General features: G+C 48.1%; 1 long non-coding RNA gene and 1 pseudogene across 1 annotated transcript; one reads left to right on the top strand and one right to left on the bottom strand.

The window, feature by feature from the left end:
* Window positions 1-243: 243 nt before the first annotated feature.
* LOC104004213 (uncharacterized) lies at window positions 244-5,927 on the bottom strand. The gene is made up of 3 exons (XR_677084.5): window positions 5,620-5,927; window positions 4,739-5,101; window positions 244-481 (listed from the first exon to the last, which is right to left on the bottom strand). It is a non-coding gene; the product is annotated as an uncharacterized LOC104004213 (long non-coding RNA).
* A 778-nt stretch (window positions 5,928-6,705) lies between these two features.
* LOC100615008 (pre-mRNA-splicing factor RBM22-like) lies at window positions 6,706-14,408 on the top strand (annotated as a pseudogene).
* The last annotated feature ends 2,329 nt before the right edge of the window (window positions 14,409-16,737 follow it).

Genomic DNA, 16,737 nt, shown 5'->3' with positions numbered 1-16,737 from the left:
CTCCATTTCAAAAAAAAGTATGTAGCATCTCTCTCCTCTCCTCTCTCTCTTGTTCCTGTTCCAGTCATGTAAGATGTGCCTGCCTGCTTCCTCTTCCCCTTCCACCATAATTTTAAGCTCCCTAAGGCCAGCAGTGTGAGAATGGACTAATATACCTTGTTTTATGAAATGGCTGTATCTGCAAAGGGATCCCCAACACAGAAGGAGGCAGGAAACCAAAGAATGAGACAGACAATTCCAGTTTGTCAGTAAAGGGTAATTTATTGGGGGGAATTTGTGGACAGAAGCATGGTCTTGAGTGGTAGCAAGACAGGTAGTTCCCCAGGCTGTTACCGCCAAGATTTAGGGCTTACTTAGTATAGGAAAAGGGTAAATATGCACTATAGGAATGTGCAGGACATTTAAGGTCAGCCTTCCAGAAAGAGAATGAGGTGCTCATCGTAGCCTGTAGTTTGTATGATGACGTATAGGTTGCTTTGACCTAAGGAGAAGATTTACAGTAAGTATGTGCTCTTACACAAGAAACAGTAGATCAAGTAGAAATCTTAAAGGCATTCCCAGAAATGGGGTTAATCCAAAGTCAACATGGTGGATTCGCATCCAAGATGGAGCTGCTTTAGCCTCCACAGAGCTCCTTCCCCAGACCAATGGAGCCCTTAGGGTTTAGAGGACCAGCGTAGAAATTCTCATCCAGGCAGTTTCTTCCTTTCGGTTCTCAAAAGGGAACTGAATGTACACATCTGCTTATTATTCTCAAATAATTTCTTCTTTCACGTTATTATTTCTCAAATCTTTCCTTCTTTTCCCTCTCCACAGAAAAAGTTCCGAAAATTTAAAAATCTTTTCAGAAAAGACAGTACACTGAGCAAGATTTGCACATCAAGAAAAAGTAGAGACAGGAGATGAGAGTCAAGTGTTTTGGGGGGTAGAGAAAAAGACTAGGCTGGAAGGGGTACTGGGCCACTTGTGCGGGTGTCTACACCTGTGTGTGTGTGTGGTGTGTGCGTGTGTGTGGTGTGTAACATTTCTACTTGAAAAATTCCAGCCCTCTCTAGCCTGGATTAATAGAAAGATGTGTGTTTGCCCATGGGCAGGTGGGTTGCTTGGGGGCAGGAGACCCTGGAATGGGATGCGGTGATGGCAGCTGGGCTGTTGGGCAGGCGGGATGAGCTGCAGAAGGAGCAGGGCTCTGGTTCCCATGTTTGTCCATCCTGCTGGCATGGAGCCACCTCCAGGCTGTGGGGTGGGTGTGGTAGGTGGGGCTTCCTTCCTTCCCCAAACTAGCCCAGCAGTTCCCCAGGAAGCCAGACCTCTGCTACCCTTCTTTCTGCACCTCTACAGGGAGAGTCATCCTGTCTGCACCAAGGATGGGAAAAGCAGAGGAATCCCACAGGCCAGGTGGGTTGCAATGGGTAAACGGGGGGTGAACATATATGTGTTTCTGTGGCTCCCCACTCTGTCATTTGCAGACACTGTTAATCAGTCAGTCACAGAATTCTCACCCCAGTGCCCAGTGAGCACCACCAAAAGCTCCAGATGGTTTATAAGTATCTGGAGACTCTTGCATTCCCTGTGGATCCTTCCTGACCAGATCTTAGAATCTTCCCTGGAAATGAGGAAGTGGCATGTCACCACCCAGTACCTTAGGAAGACCCTGCCCTGTCAGTCAGAGATGGCATCTTGGGTGACCACTCCCTGAGTGGAGGAAGAGAGGATCCTGTGCAGGGAGCTTCCTTGGTGGATCATGGGTTAAGTGATGCCTTTGGTCTGGCATAAAGCCTGGTGTGTGGAGCAGAGATTCGAGTGGGGCTGGGACAAGCAGGTGCTGCTCAACCAGGCCTCCAAATACACCTTGTCCCCCTCCCACCATAGCTGAGCCTGGATGGGAATGTGGACACCTCATAGACTCCAGAGGATGGGACCCTGGTCAGTGGTGGTCCTGGGGTGTGGGGTGAAGGCAGCTGGGACAGGGCCTCCAGGTATGGGAGGAGCCAGCCTCTCCTGTGAGGCCCTGGGCAAGTCTCTGCCCTCTTTGGGCCTCTGTTTCCTCATTTGGCAAATGTACAAATCATGAGCCTGTTGTGCAGGCCTCACAGGGTCATGATGGGGTTCGGGGAGGATGGGAATTTGAGGGTGCTTGTGTCTGGCTCTTCTCATGAAGGATGATGGTGACAGCAATGCTGACAGCCACATGAAACCGAGTCCTCAGGAGGCCCTGTGAGGATGGTGTGGTTCCCATCACACTTCCCTGACAAGAGGGAATTATGATCTTCAGACTCAGGAGAAATATGGGGTTTGTTTCAAGTCCATGGAGCTCCATAGTTCTTTTGAGAGGTGAGAGCCTAGGAGGTTGACCTAGCGGATTGACAGAGGGTGGGCAGAGACTCTGTCTTGTGGTCACTTTCAGACAGCCTGTGGCCATGGGTCCCTGGTCAGCAGCAGGCCCTGTTGAATGGGAGCCCTGGGCAGGCACTGTGAGGGAGGCCTGAGGTGTGGCTCCTGGAACCTCACAGCTGTTGCTCTGTCCTACAGCTACAACCTGTCCTGCTGCTGAGCCCCATCCCAGTAGGCCAGCCACGCCCTCAAGGCCAAGAAGACCAAGCCATGAAGAATCTCAGGCCCACTGAATGCCCAGGTGGCAGGGGCAGAGTGCCTCAGGGCTCAGGGAAGTTTGGGCTGAGTGTGTGCTCTGGGAGCCAGACAGCTAGCTGCACAGGGCTCCCAGCTCCACCATGACCAGCCCTGTAACTGGGGCAGGGGACTCACTCCTGTGGTACTTGAGCATCACTGTCATATATTTAATGTGTCTGTCCAATCCTTTTCTCTTTTTATCTCTCTTCCTCTATAATCACCATGTACTACTGATCTGTTAGTGATTGTGTTCAAATGAATAAACATATGTTAAATAGTGTGTATTGTACTTCCTCATGATTTCTTCACTATAGTGTATGACTCCACTCATACCAGGTACTTAGAATAGTCAAGTTTACAGAAACACAAAGTAGAAGAGTGGTTCCCAGGGCTACAGGAAGGTAGGTGAGTATTTAATGGGTACAGAGTTTTAGTTTTGCAAGATGAAAAACACCCCCTATAAATGTGGAGGATGCTCGTAAAACCGTGTGAATGTGCTTAATTCCTTTGACCTGCACTCTTAAAAATTGTTAAAATGAAAAAAAAAATTGTTGACCAGGTGCAGTGGCTCACGCCTGTAATCCCAGCACTTAGGGAGGCGGAGGTGGGCAGATCACCTGAGGTCAGGAGTTCAAGACCAGCCTGGCCAACATGGTGAAGCCCCGTCTCTAGTAAGGATACAAAAATTAGCCAGCTATGGTGGTGCATGTCTCTAATCCCAGCTACTCGGGAGGCTGAGGCAGAAGAATTGCTTGAACCTAGAAGGTGAAGGTTGCAGTGAACCAACATTGCACCACTGCACTCCAGCCTGAGAAACAGAGCAAGACTCTGTCTCAAAAAAAGAAACAGAAATCCCAGCAACAACAGAAAAAACAGACTATAGCTATCTGCAATGGCATGAATGAATATCACAAATATAATGTATAAAAGTAAGTAGATATAAAAATATATGTACTATATAATTTTATACAAAATCCAATAAGCAGAAAAAACTGAGGTCCTGGTTTTCAGTAATATTGGAGTAGCTTGTTGAATTAACACAGATTATAATGAAGACACCTGAATAATATATTTCATATATATATATATATTTTTTTTAATGAAGTCTCACTCTGTCACACAGGCAGGAGTGCAGTGGTGTGATCTCAGCTCACTGCAACCTCTGCCTCCTGGGTTCAAGCGATTCTCCTGCCTCAGCCTCCCAAGTAGCTGGGACTACAGGTGCACGCCACCATGCCTGGCTAATTTTTGTATTTTTCATAGAGATGGGGTTTCACCATGTAGGCCAGACTGGTCTTGAACTCCTGACCTCATGATCCGCCCACCTCAGCCTCCCAAAGTGCTGGGATTACAGGCGTGAGCCACCGTGCCCTGCCTATATTATATATTGTTATAGAAACACATCTGTATGATACAAATATGACCTATGTGTGAGTAAGAACTGAATGAGGATTTCAGCTGTGCCCACTGTAGGGGAGATAGGTATTGAAGTTTGAATCCAGCCCAATTAAAACGCTTTGTAAACAGTAACATCGCTCTTCAAAGCTACACAATGGAATTGAGAGTCTCTATAATGATTCTTTACAGTTTTAGTACACAACTTTAAAATTCATGAGACGTGTGAGGAAACACGAAAATGAGATCCATACACAATTTAAAAAGCAGGCAGTAGAAGTGATCCTAAGATATTCAAGGTGTTCTAATTCAGGATGTTTAAAGGCAGCTATTATAAATCTGTTCATGGGGGTAAAGGAAAATATTTTAAGAGATGTGGAACCTAAGCAAAGAAATGGAAATTATGAAACAATAGGAAGATAAGGAAATTAAAAGAAATACTTTTGAGCTTATTCAAAGATTAGAAACAGAAGACAGAGCAATAGAAATTGCCCATTCTGAATAAAAGAGAGAAAAAGCTTAAAGAAAATGAAGAGTCTTAGAGACCTGTAGAGTGATTGAGTCCAAGTTGGAGAGGGGACAGAAAAATTAAATGAGGTACAAAGTAAATCACCAACTAATAGCTAAAAACTTCCAAAAATTGGTCAAACCCCCCAGTTTTTATACCCAACATGTCAACAAACCCCTCCAAAAAATATAAATAAAACCATACCAAGGCCATATTGTGATTTAGGAGACTGGCAAGGCAGAGCTTTCTATTGACTTGCTGTGATTTCTAATTTTAACTACTTAGAAGAGTGAAAAATAGGTTCTCCTTAGAGTTTCTTTTTTTTTTCTTGGAGAAAAAAAAGTATTAAAGGCAGATGAGTTTCCAGCTTCCTCTTAAATTTCCAGTGTCTTACTTAGGAAATTATTTGAATTTGTTTCTTCCAAATCCTGCAGTAATACTGATGCTCCAGAAAGGCGTCCCATGGAGATTCTGCTCTTGTGCATCCATCCGGCATGGAGCTGAAGCTGTGCCTCCTCTAGTTTCATTAGCGTTTAGTCGTGGGGTACTTCGAGTTAATCTGGAAAACTAAATGTTAAAATGGATTCAGGCCGGGCGCGGTAGCTCACGCCTGTAATCCCAGCACTTTGGGAGGCCGAGGTGGGCGGATCACTTGAGGTCAGGAGTTCGAGACCAGACTGGCAAAAATGGCAAAACCCCATCTGTACTAAAAATACAAAAATTAGCCAGGTGTGGTGGCAGGTGCCTGTAATTTCAGCTACTGGGAAGGATGAGGCAGGAGAATCTCTGGAACACGGGAGGCGGAGGTTGCAGTGAGCCTGGATTCAGTCACCGCACTACAACCTGGGCTACAGAGCGAGACTCCATCTCAAAAAACGAAAAAGAAAAATGGATTCAAAGAATTATCACTGTTAAGTTCCACCAGCAAATTACTAAACGTGGTTCCAAAGGAATATTTAAAAAGGGAAATTAAGTGTTACCAAGAAAGCCCTATTTACAGCAGAAACACAGACACTGTTCGTGACCTCACTACACAAACTTCCTTCATGTGTTGGGAGGGACCAAGGGGCTCTCTGGTCCTGCACCTGCATTAATTACTTCCAGGAGGTCCACGCTAGGACCCCAAGGCCTGGGAACCAGCCTGGGTCAGGGGCAGAGAAGTGGTGAACGTGGCTCCAAGGGGCACTCCTGAGGTGCAGAGGAGGATTTGTGACAGCCCAGAGGATAGAGGAAATGGTGGCTTTGAAAAGGCAAGTGCCAGTTTATCAGGAACCATGTATCTCCATTTCTGGCAGTGAACTGACGGTTTCAGACACTCATGAGAAAGCGTCCTACGTGGAATGCCCAGAAGTCGGAGAACTGTCAGACATCTGGCCGTTAGCCACATGCCTACGCAGGGGCTACAGTGCGCATGTCCGAAGGGGCGTGTCAGGGGTGGGGCGAGGAGGAGGTGCCGTTCCGATGGAGAGACGGTGCCGAGGGAAGGGGCGGGGCGAGGAGAAGGGGCAGAGCCGAGGGAAGAGGCGGGGCGAGTCCAGCTCCAGGAGGAGGAGCGTTACTATGGGAACCTTGACAGGTTTGTGAGCAGCTCCCTGTCCCCTGCTGCTCCGTGAGGAATCAAACTTCTGGCACTGACGAAGCATGAAGCCAGCATCTTAGGGGGAGGTAGTGACATAATTACAAGATACGATCAGCCACCCTGGTCCCGCTGTCGCCTGGCAGGCAGGAGACGTTTGGGAACAACCAGGCTCTCCTTGGAATGGCAGAACTGCTCTGGACACAAGGAGGTGTGGATTGGTGGGCGGGAGCTAAGCCTGGCATACTGGGAGTTGTCGTCTTTGATTAGCTTCCGGTTTTTTCATCACTGGGCGACTGGATTACAATCCCAGCCAGCTTGAACAGGAGGCGGCGCGCAGTCCTGAAGGCGAAGTCCGGTTGTGCCGGCCTTGCTGTGCATGCTGGGAGCTGTATGTAGTCTCTTCACCGCTCCCGCCCTTTCAAGAGCTTCGGGACTACAATCCTAGCATGCCCCAGGCTCGGGAGCCTGGTGAAGTTCTCGGGGGGAGGAGCGAAGCGGCGCGCGCCTGGCCAGGCACGCTGGAAACGGTAGCTCTTAACGGTTCTCCGCCCGTTGGTGGCAAGGCGGCTGGACTGGAATCCCAGCAGGCGACATGCGAGGAGGAGGGCAGCCCAGGAGGGTTGGGCAGGGCAGTGTGGACCTCGCCGCTTCCACAGCGATGCTGGCTACTGATCGCAGGCACCTCCTTGCCATGGGAAGTGAGTCGGGAGGGGGACAGGAGGGGCAGGTCCAGGCTGGGCAGTGAGGAGGGCATGACGCCGCGAAGTGCACCTCGCCCTTGTCCAACTCGGACGGGTGTGGTCCTCACCCCACTTCCCGCTGCTCGGCTGGGTTCCCTCTCCCACCTGCACCTGGGGTCTTTCCTGGGCATCGCGCCTCCTCCAGCCCAGGGAGCCGCCTGCTTTCCTAAGCTGCTGTGGGAACTGGCCTGAGGTCCAGGCGCTGTCCATTGTGCCGCTGCCCTCTTTTCTCTCCAGCTAGAGCGCAGCGCAGCCACTATGGGGAGAAATCTGCCGCCTGGCCCGCCAGTGCACAAGTTCAGAGCTTCGCAGGGGGTGACATGGCCTGTGGCTTCGTAAAAATGTCACCCTCACCAGCACCTTTTTCACGGATGTTGAGGCGGCAGAGAAGGTCATTATTGGTTTACGCAGGAGATGCTAAAATCCGAGGAGAAAATTTCACTTCCCAGGCGTGTGTCTCTGGTGCGCCATTTTTCACCAACCCATTTGGTGGAAAGTCCACCAAATGGCTACCTAAAGATAAAGACGGTTTAGGCATTTTCATTGGCACGTCATTGGCCTCATCTCAACTGAGGCCTGACTGGGCAGTGTCTCAAAGACACAGATGGCAACCTGATATTCAAGAACAGATAGTGCTCCAGCTTTGTGGGAGCAACTTTCAAGGTGTGGACCACTTGGGGAGTCTTTGAAATTCCTTAGGCTTCACATCTTTGCTGTGAATAGAAAGCTGATCACCCGCGGCACTCACGGCAGTACCTTTACTCTCTCGGGCTCATCTGTTGAATTTTTCTGTCTAGACAATGGAAACTTCCGGAAGCACTTCTAGTTTCGTGTACCTTCCTAATAATTGATGTCCCTAAATTTCATATGTCCTCAGGGACAGTTGCTTTGATTCTGGAATGGCGCCAGCTTTTATGCTTTTATGTCTAATCCGTAAAAACCAAGGTGTTAATCTACATGAAAATAAGACCTTGTTCATATAGCACATTCCAACAGGCTTCATTTGTGATTCCTGAGTGACGGTTACTATAAATAAAAACCCCTAAAAACCCTGGGCATGGATATTGACACTGTTATTGTACTTTGTGAATAATTTACTCCTTCAGGATCAGTTACACATGGGCTCATCAGCACCTTTGTAAATAAAGGAACAAGAACCATGCGGCATCTATGGACATGGCAAGATGAAGTATAGGGAGACCACAGCACATCAGCTCTTCCCTTGTTTTCAGTAGAGTCTGTGGGGTCAAGTACCTGCATTCCTCCCCCATCCCTCAATATTCTCATTCTACTCCTGAGTGTTCCCTCGTTAGGTGGGAGTTTCTAAATACACTTGTCTGCAAGTGTTGGTGGGGATGTTGTAACATGAGGGCATCCATCATCCGTCACCTTAAAGGTGAAGGGAGAGGATTTTGTGATTTGTGTTCAAGAGGCACTGCTGTTGGGTGTGTGGCTGCAAAAACACGTGATCTTAGCTGTCCCCAGCAGCTGCCTCACAAGATTGGTCCTGATGCAGCCACAGCTGCTGTTTACACAGCCAGGAGCTCCTTGCAGTTTGGTGTATTCTGCTGAGATTTGTGGCCCTGACCCTCCTCTGCTCACTCCGTTCCTGGTAGTATCTGCTCAGCTGCCTGGTTTGTTCCAGTGTTTCCTGGGAGCCTGTTGTGTAACTGCATTTCAGAGGGTCTTTGGGGATTCCACCCTCACTACACCAGTCACTCTACACTGGCCATGCACTTAGCTTCTTGGGGCCCTGTATGTGTCCTCTTCAGTGGAGCTGTGAAGAGTTCTAGTTGGGGATAGATCTCATTCTCACGTGCTCAGGCTGCTTAGAAAGCTGATCATCTCCTCTTTGGACACATGAACATTATTTCTTTTGTGTATTTTGAAGTCTGATGCTGTTTTTTGTTTTGTTTTGTTTTTTGTTTGTTTGTTTGTTTGAGACAGAGTCTCGCTCTGTCGCCCAGGCTAGGGTGCAGTGGTGCAATCTCAGCTCACTGCAAGCTCCGCCTCCCAGGTTCACACCATCCTCCTGCCTCAGCAGCCCAAGTAGCTGGGACTACAGGCGCCCACCACCACGCCCAGCTAATTTTTTGTATTTTTAGTAGAGACAGGGTTTCACCGTGTTAGCCAGGATGGTCTCGATCTCTTGACCTCATTATCCGCCCACCTCGGCCTCCCAAAGTGCTGGGATTACAGGCGTGAGCCACCGCACCCGGCCTGTTTGTTTTTAAATAAAGTGGATTCTTGCATTAACAGTCACTTTTAGATATCTTTGTGAATTTAATTCTGGCATCAACTTCCTGATGTTGGCATGCGATCCCCATTTTATAAGTGAGGAAACTGACACTCAGAGAGTTAGAGTAGCTTTATTTACTTCACACAAGCTTTTCATGAATTTCAAGTCTCAACCTAGAAGTCTTCCTCTAAGGTATGATTATGGCATATTCCAGTTTGTGTTTCTCTGCCAGCATCCCGAAGGGGTCCACATCTCATCAGGACTCCATTTTCTTCTTAATGACAGGAAACTTGCAGAAACAGGCCTTTGGTTGGGGAGAGCACTTGCTGGCACTTGGCCTTCCCTGTCCTCTGCCTTCCTCCTGTCAGGGTGTAGATTTGATTTGAGGTGATTTGAGGGAGCTGGAGCAGCGGTAGATCCTGACCAGCACTCACCTGGAATGCTTGTTGATATGTAAAGATAACACCCACTCTCTTTTTGAGGTGTGATTTTTTTTGTTCTAATTATTCCTCTGGGCCTTCTCTTCCAGGTTTGTGCTATGTACTAACATGCAATACAAATACTGATGAAAACAAAACTATTGCCCTCCTACCAAATGGTAACAATGCTTATATTTTTCCTCTTTTTCTAATTATAAAATAAATGCATGCTATTTTAAGAATGTCAGATCATAAAGATATTTATGTAGTGAAAGTCTCCCATGTCTTCCTCTTCCTTCCAAACTCACTTCCTTCTTAGAAGAAATTATTATAGCTTGGTTTTTATTCTTCTGGATGTTTTCTATAAATTTATAAATACGTATAAAGTTGGCCGGGTGCAGTGGCTCAGGCCGGTAATCCCAACACTTTGGGAGGCTGAGTGGGGAGGATCCCTTGAGCTCAGGAGTTTGAGGCTGCAGTGAGCTGTGATCACGCCACTGCACTCCCATCTGGGTGACAAAGTGAGACCCTGCCTCCAGAAAAAAAAAAAAAGAGATAAATACATGTACAGTTTTTGAACACAGATTATATTATACTATATTGTTTTTATTTTGCTGTTTCACAAGCAATGTATCACTTACATTATTCCAAATAAGTGCATGAGATTCTAACTCTCTATTTCTAATGTATTCCAAAGAATGGGTATACAATATTTGTTTCACTGTTTATTTTTTGATAGAAATTTACATTGTTTCTAGTTTCATCATTGTTAAAAAATGCAGCAATAAGATTCTTGTACATAATTTATTACACTGATAATTAACTGTTCAGTTTATCTTGCCTTCTTTTAGTCAGAGAATATGTCATGAGTTTAATATTTATTTTATGATTTGTTTCATAGGGAAATTAATGTTATGACTGGATAAATTCGAGGTTGTCTATCTCCGTTTTCTGATGGAAAAGCATGGAGTTCAGAAGCATTGCTCGCTCCTTCAGTTTCTAACAAGTCAGTAATCTCATAGCAATTTAAATTTAAATGTTTGAATTACCTCTCCTTCCCTGGTTCAGAGTAAGTATGTTGTTTTTCTGTTTGTAAAACTTCTGACTCTGGGTTTTTTCAGTTGGGCTTTAGAGAGGACAACTCCCATATTGCTGTTATATCTATTTCTCTTCAGCATCTGGCTGCATGTGATAAAGATTATAGAATTAGATCTGGGACCAAAAATTCAAAGTAATCAACTCAAGATAGGAGTCTACAACTTTAATTCTTAATAAAAGATTTCCTTTGATTTCCCCAAATCTTTATGATTCCTAGAAGAAATTCACCCATGGGTGAAGCATGTGGCTCTGTTGAATAATGTTTTGTTGGGGATTTCCACATCGAGTTTCATGAGGCATACTATTTTACAGGGTTTTTTTTGTTTTTTTGTTTTTTTTTTGGTACTTCCTTTCTCTGATTCTATTGGAGAGTAATACTAGCTTCCTAAAATATATTGGGAAATGTCCCCTCTTCTACTTTTGGACAATATTAAACTCATAATGACAAGTTTTCTTGTGAAAATGTTCTGAAAAAAATGTAGGGTGGGCCAGTCATGGTGGCTCACACCTGTAATTCCAGCACTTTGGGAGGCCGAGGCAGGCGGATCACGAGGTCAGGAGTTCGTGACCAGCCTGACTGACATAGTGAAACCCTGTCTCTACTAAAAATACAAAAATTATCCGGGGATGGTGGTGTGTGCCTGTAATCCCAGCTACTCAGGAGGCTGAGGCAGGAGAATCACTTGAACTCAGGAGGCAGAGGTTGCAGTGAGCCGAGATTGCGCCACTGCACCATAGCCTGGGTGACATAGCAAGACCCTGTCTCAAAAAAAAAAAAAAAAAAAAAGGTGTAGAGTGCCCTTTTCCCTTTTGTACTGGGTAATATTATTTATCTTGATTGGTATTTACCCATATACCTGCCAATGGTTCAATGAGCCCCTGTCTTCTACTCGCCAATCTTACCCCTACTTCAGCCACTCCTCCCTACTTTCTGGCACTCAGCCATATGTTTTTCTCTTCACATTCTCAGCCCTGTCTCCTTAACATGTGGACTTCCATGCTCTTCCTATATCATCCCACCCTGCACTGCCAGTAGGCTCTGCAGGCTCTAAGCTGGGGCAGCAACGCAGTCCCCTCTCTTGGTTTCAGCCTCCAGACCTCAGTTCTGTGCTCCTTGCAGATGCTTCTAGTGTTTGGAGACATCTGGTTCATGTGGTTGGTCTGGCTTCCTGTGTGTTTGGTGCCAGAGGGAGTCTGTTTCTTGCTCTTCCACCATACAGAGAGGGCAAAGCTCTGAATTGATTTTGAAATCAATTCTTGGTTATCTCTTTTGGACTGAAATAAATTGACTATTAATTTGTGATGACATAAATATTGTAGCTTAGTTTGTGGTAGTTATAATTTCATTTCTATTTATTGTTTTACAGGCCATGCCGCCATGCGCAGCTAATGTTTTATTGTTTGGCAGAGGCATGGTCTCACTCTGTGGCCCAGGCTAGTTTCCAATTCCTAGGTTCATGCAGTTCTCCCAACTTGGCCTCCCAAAGCCCTGGGATTATAGGCATGAGCCACTGTGCTTGACCAATAGTTAAAATTTTAGATTATTATGTACAGTACTGTGATTAGCCATATTGAACTTATTCACAGACAAGGCTTTAATAAAAATTACTTCAGGTTACTATATTTTTCTTTAATTTTTTTCAAATTAGTTTTCTTTATTTTTCTCTAATCTTTTTGTTCTAGCCTCAGTCACCTTTACCCTGAGTTTCCATCCTGGTCAGCAGAGGCAGCTCCATGGATGATGGCCTGTGGCTCTGTGTACTTGGAGCTCTTACCAAGTAAGACTTTGTGACCAGGAGGCCTCTTTTCAGGACAAATCATCTGCATGTAAAACAAAGAGCCTTTCCAGGCCAGGAGTACTTTGCCAAAATCTTTTTGCTTTTGAGGTTTCTTCTTGTTGATTTTTTGTTGTTGTGGTTGTTGTTGTTGTTGTTGTTTGAGACAGGGTCTCACTCTGTTGCCCAGGCTGGAGTGCAGTGGGGTGATCTTGGCTCACTGCAACCTCTGCCTGCAGGGTTCAAATGACTCTCTTGCCTCAGCCTCTCAAGTAGCTGGGTTTACAGGTTCACACCACCATGCCCCAATAATTTTTATATGGGGTTTTGCCATGTTGGGGTTTGCCATGTTGGCCAGGCTGGTCTTGAACTCCTGACCTCAGGTGATCTGCCTGCCTTGGCCTCCCAAAGTGCTGGGATTAAGGGCATTAGCCACCGTGCCCGGTGAGTTTTTGAGTCTTTATCCATCATTGGACACAATAAATATCCAGACACACAGATGTTTCCCAACATGTCTATGCGTTTAGAGATTGGACATTTCTTTTTCTAGTGATCCTGGTTCTTGACCTTCTCACTTAAGGTTTTGTCATCTCCCAGCAGCAGACACAAGGTCTCCTTAAGCCCTGTGAGTGTAGAGGGAGGGTCTTTGAAAATCATCAAGTATACACTGTATTTCAAGGTGCGTTCACGTTTCTCTGTCTCTTCCAGGCCAGGTCTTGGAGAGACCAGGAAGCCAAGAGTTTCCTCCAAGAATGGAGATTCCTTGGGAGCGATGTTTGCCTTGAGTAAAGAAAGATGAATCACATGTGGTCAAAGGCAGTTGTCCAGGGTCTCAAGAAAAGAGCCAGAAAGAGGAGCTGGGGCTGCTGGGATTGTGGGGGTCCTCTCTCCCACCTAAAAAGCTACTACTGCCTGCCGACCCTCTCAAGAGGAGACCTCTCTGGGCTCCAGTACCTAAAACAGACAAAACTGGGAGGATGGTTCTCTCTTCTGTGTCACACATGTCCTAGAGAAAACCTGTGTATCTGAATGACCAAAGAAAATGATGAGAAAAAATGCAAAATCTGTGCCAGGTCATTCAGTGTCTGGCTGGGGCTGTGTGGTGCACATGCATTCCAAGACTGAAGGGTGCTGAGCCTGCAGAAAATGTCTGTCAGACCTGCTTCTCACACCTGGAGTATGACTGCCCATCCAGGTTCATGATGCAGAACTGTCTTTAAAAGGCCACTGCAGATATGGAGAGAGGGATTTCTAACCCTAATAGAATATGACCAGCTGTCCCGCTGGGGAAAGCCGCATGCACCAGTGACATGCTGCCTAAACTGGCCCAGACCACACTCTACTGCCTAAGGAATAAGCCCCACATTTGCTCTTTATGGGTAAAGGGAGAGGGTGAGAGAGGAGAGGAGTGTCTGCACAGACATGAGAAGCCTGCAGATCCAGATGACCCCCTTGCTGATCAGAATATTAAAAATCGATATGCGGAAACAATGACCCCGTAGCAGATAAGCTTCTAGAGCAGGCTTCAACCATGCTTCATCTGGACCCACTGGAAGAGAAGTCTGCCCGCCGTCTATGTTGATGGTCTGGGGGATACCATTTCTGAGACAGATTTAAGAAACGATCTCTACCTGTTGGCGAGATCCGGATGGTCACTGTTGTGCAGAGACAGCAGTGTGCTCTCATCAGCTTTCCACAGGGCAGGCTATGGAAATGGCCACTGAGAAGTCCTTTTGTAAATTGATTGTCCATGGCTGCAGACTCACTGTCAAATGGGGGAAGATTCCAAGCCCTCAAGGAAAAGGAGAAAGAGAAGCACAGAACGGCAGACTCTGGGATCCTGCCAGAGCCTATTTCAGGGCCGCCAGGAGGTCGTCCTGCTGCAGCTCTGATCCCCACCTTGGAGCCTCCTTCGAAGGAGTGAGACTACCTTTCTGACTTTTTCTGACCATAGACACCTTTTCTGACTATTTCTGTCCTTTGGACCTGCCGAGGACAGCAGCCCCAGGGACCCGGGCTCCTGGGCCCATTCTTCACCAGCTTCTACTTGATCGTGCAATTTGAAGTCGTTCCTGTGCAGTGGAAACAGGGCCCCCGGACAACCCGATAGATCAATGGTCTCTGGCCTGTGCCCCACTGATGGTTGGATGGTGGCCACTCAGGGTGCTGGAGTCCAGCCATCGCTGCTTCCTTGAGTTGAAGAGGTTGGAGGCTGGTCCACTTGCTCCTGTCCTGCCCTCAGCGATGTGGATGGTTGCTCTTTGAGCCCGGTAACATCACTGGCTTGGCCCTGCCAGGCATGCCCTGCCTTGTGGGGGCCCTGTGTACCCACACACTACTTTAAGGGGCTTGCTATTCCCTGGGCCAAATTCTAGTTTTGGCCAGTGCCCCAGGAAGCTCAGTCCCCTCTTTTGTTATCTTGATTATTTCTCTGGCACCCATGGCTCCCGTGGGTCCCTTTTCTCCCAGGGCTTGGGCTGAGCTTGGCATCTGTAGGTCTAGGATGTTTGCCTTGTGAGGGAGGCTCTGTCACGCAAGTGGGCAGGCATGGGGACATGTGACAGGCTGCTGGTTGTCTGGGGCTCTGCAGATGCCACAATCCCCCTCCCCTCCAGCAGCCTCTGAGTCCTGCTTCCGCATTGACACTGATTTCACCCAGCTCAGGAGCTGTCTGGGGTTGTCTGGGTGCTGTCTTGACTCCTTTAAGGCTGTGCTGCTCAGTGGCCCCTGAGAAAGGTCAGATCCAGGTGCCACCATGGAAGGGGAGTGTCTACGGCCCTACTGCTGGGTTTTCAGTGGGCTGGGCAAGGCCTGGTTGTTGGGGCCCTGAGGGGGTTCAGGGCCAGAGCCTGTCCTATTGTCCTGGGGGTGTCCAGGGAAGATGTAGAAAGAACAGGGGTTTGGAATCCCTGCTCAAAGCTGCATTGTGGACACCATGAGCCCCGGATGTCCAGGTCCATGGGGAGTTTGGGAGAGAATTCCAACACAGAAATCACCAAAAATCCCATGGTCTATCCTGAGATAGGAACAGGCTTGCCACATCTTGAGCTGCTGGGCCCCCAGAGAGTGGCCTGTTGCCCTGGGCTCTGTGGAATTCTTCTTGTGCTGCTGGGACTTGGCCTCAGGTCAGCTTCTGGGCTTCTGGAGCTGGGCTAGTGGACCAGGGAGGGCCAACCCATCCCCCTTGGGGAGGGCCTCCATGCTGAGGGATGTCCGCAGAGGCCTGGGTGCCAGAGACCCTCTCTCCAGAACCAGGGCCTTCCTAGGGATATTTGTATGTTTAGCTGAATGGAAAGCGAACTTGGTCCACTTCTCCCCCAAGCCCATCTGACCTTTGTACGGCTGGGCCCCAGGTATCTGGGTCCTTGGAGTTTTGGGGTCTCTAGTAACCCACCTGGTCTGACACTGAGGAAACACCTACAGGCTGCTGATCCCACAGTGAGGGGTGTGTGCCACCTGGGGTATGGGCGCTCGTGAGTGAGAGTCCCTGCTGATCCCACAGTGAGGGGTGTTTCCTGCCTGGGGTATGGGAACTTGTGAGTGGGGACCCCTGCTGCACTCTGTCCCTGTTGGTGCTCGCAGCTATGGGTGTGGGCTGGCACAGACAGGACCGAGCCCTCCAGGGGCTTCCAGGGTTCTTGTAGGGCAGGAGGGGAAGGGTGTGGTGGGGGGCTTGGAGGGGTCTTGCCCTCATCCCCTGCCCTGTCACTGGGGTGAGTCCAGCACCTGCCCTGGGGCCCAGCTGGCCTGTTTTTAGAAGCTTCTTAGAGAAGGAAGAGGAGAAGGAGAAGGAAGGCCTGGGGAGCAGGGATGGAGGGTCCTGGGCACTCCCCACTATTTACTGTCTTAGATGGTGACTCAGGAGGGGACCTTGGGGTCAGTGGTCATAGTGCATCTTTCTGAGCTCAGCTATGGAGGCCTCAAAGTGCTTCACAACCACATCATCGTCCATAGCCCAGGTATGGGACACTGCATCTTAGGAAAGCTCCCACAGGACAAACAGGAGAGCTTCAGGAGAGGGTCTAGGTTTGGGGCTGGGCATCAGGCCAGGAGGGGTCTCCTGGGAGGGGTCTGTGACTTCACCTTATTTCCTCCATGGGCACCTCACACTAGGCAGTGCTGGGTCCTTTCTAGATTCCCCTGGGGTCCAGCTCTGCACAGGAGGCCACTAATGGGGGAAGGTCCAGTCAGGGAAGAGCTTGCCACACTCCTGTCTTTCATCTGAGTTGTGTCAGGGGTGGGTTCGGTTTCCAGGAGGACTCATGGTGCCCTGTCCAGTCCACCAGGCCTGGCTTGGTTTGGCCGTCCCTCTGGGTTAAAGCAGAGGGTCCTGTGGACAGTGTGAGCACTGCC

This window comes from Pan troglodytes, chromosome 6 (genome assembly GCF_028858775.2).
Source record: "Pan troglodytes isolate AG18354 chromosome 6, NHGRI_mPanTro3-v2.0_pri, whole genome shotgun sequence".
In the NCBI taxonomy this organism is placed as follows: domain Eukaryota; kingdom Metazoa; phylum Chordata; class Mammalia; order Primates; family Hominidae; genus Pan; species Pan troglodytes.
The sequence above is the reverse complement of the archived record's forward strand: the minus strand, read 5'-3'. Positions and strand labels throughout refer to the sequence as shown.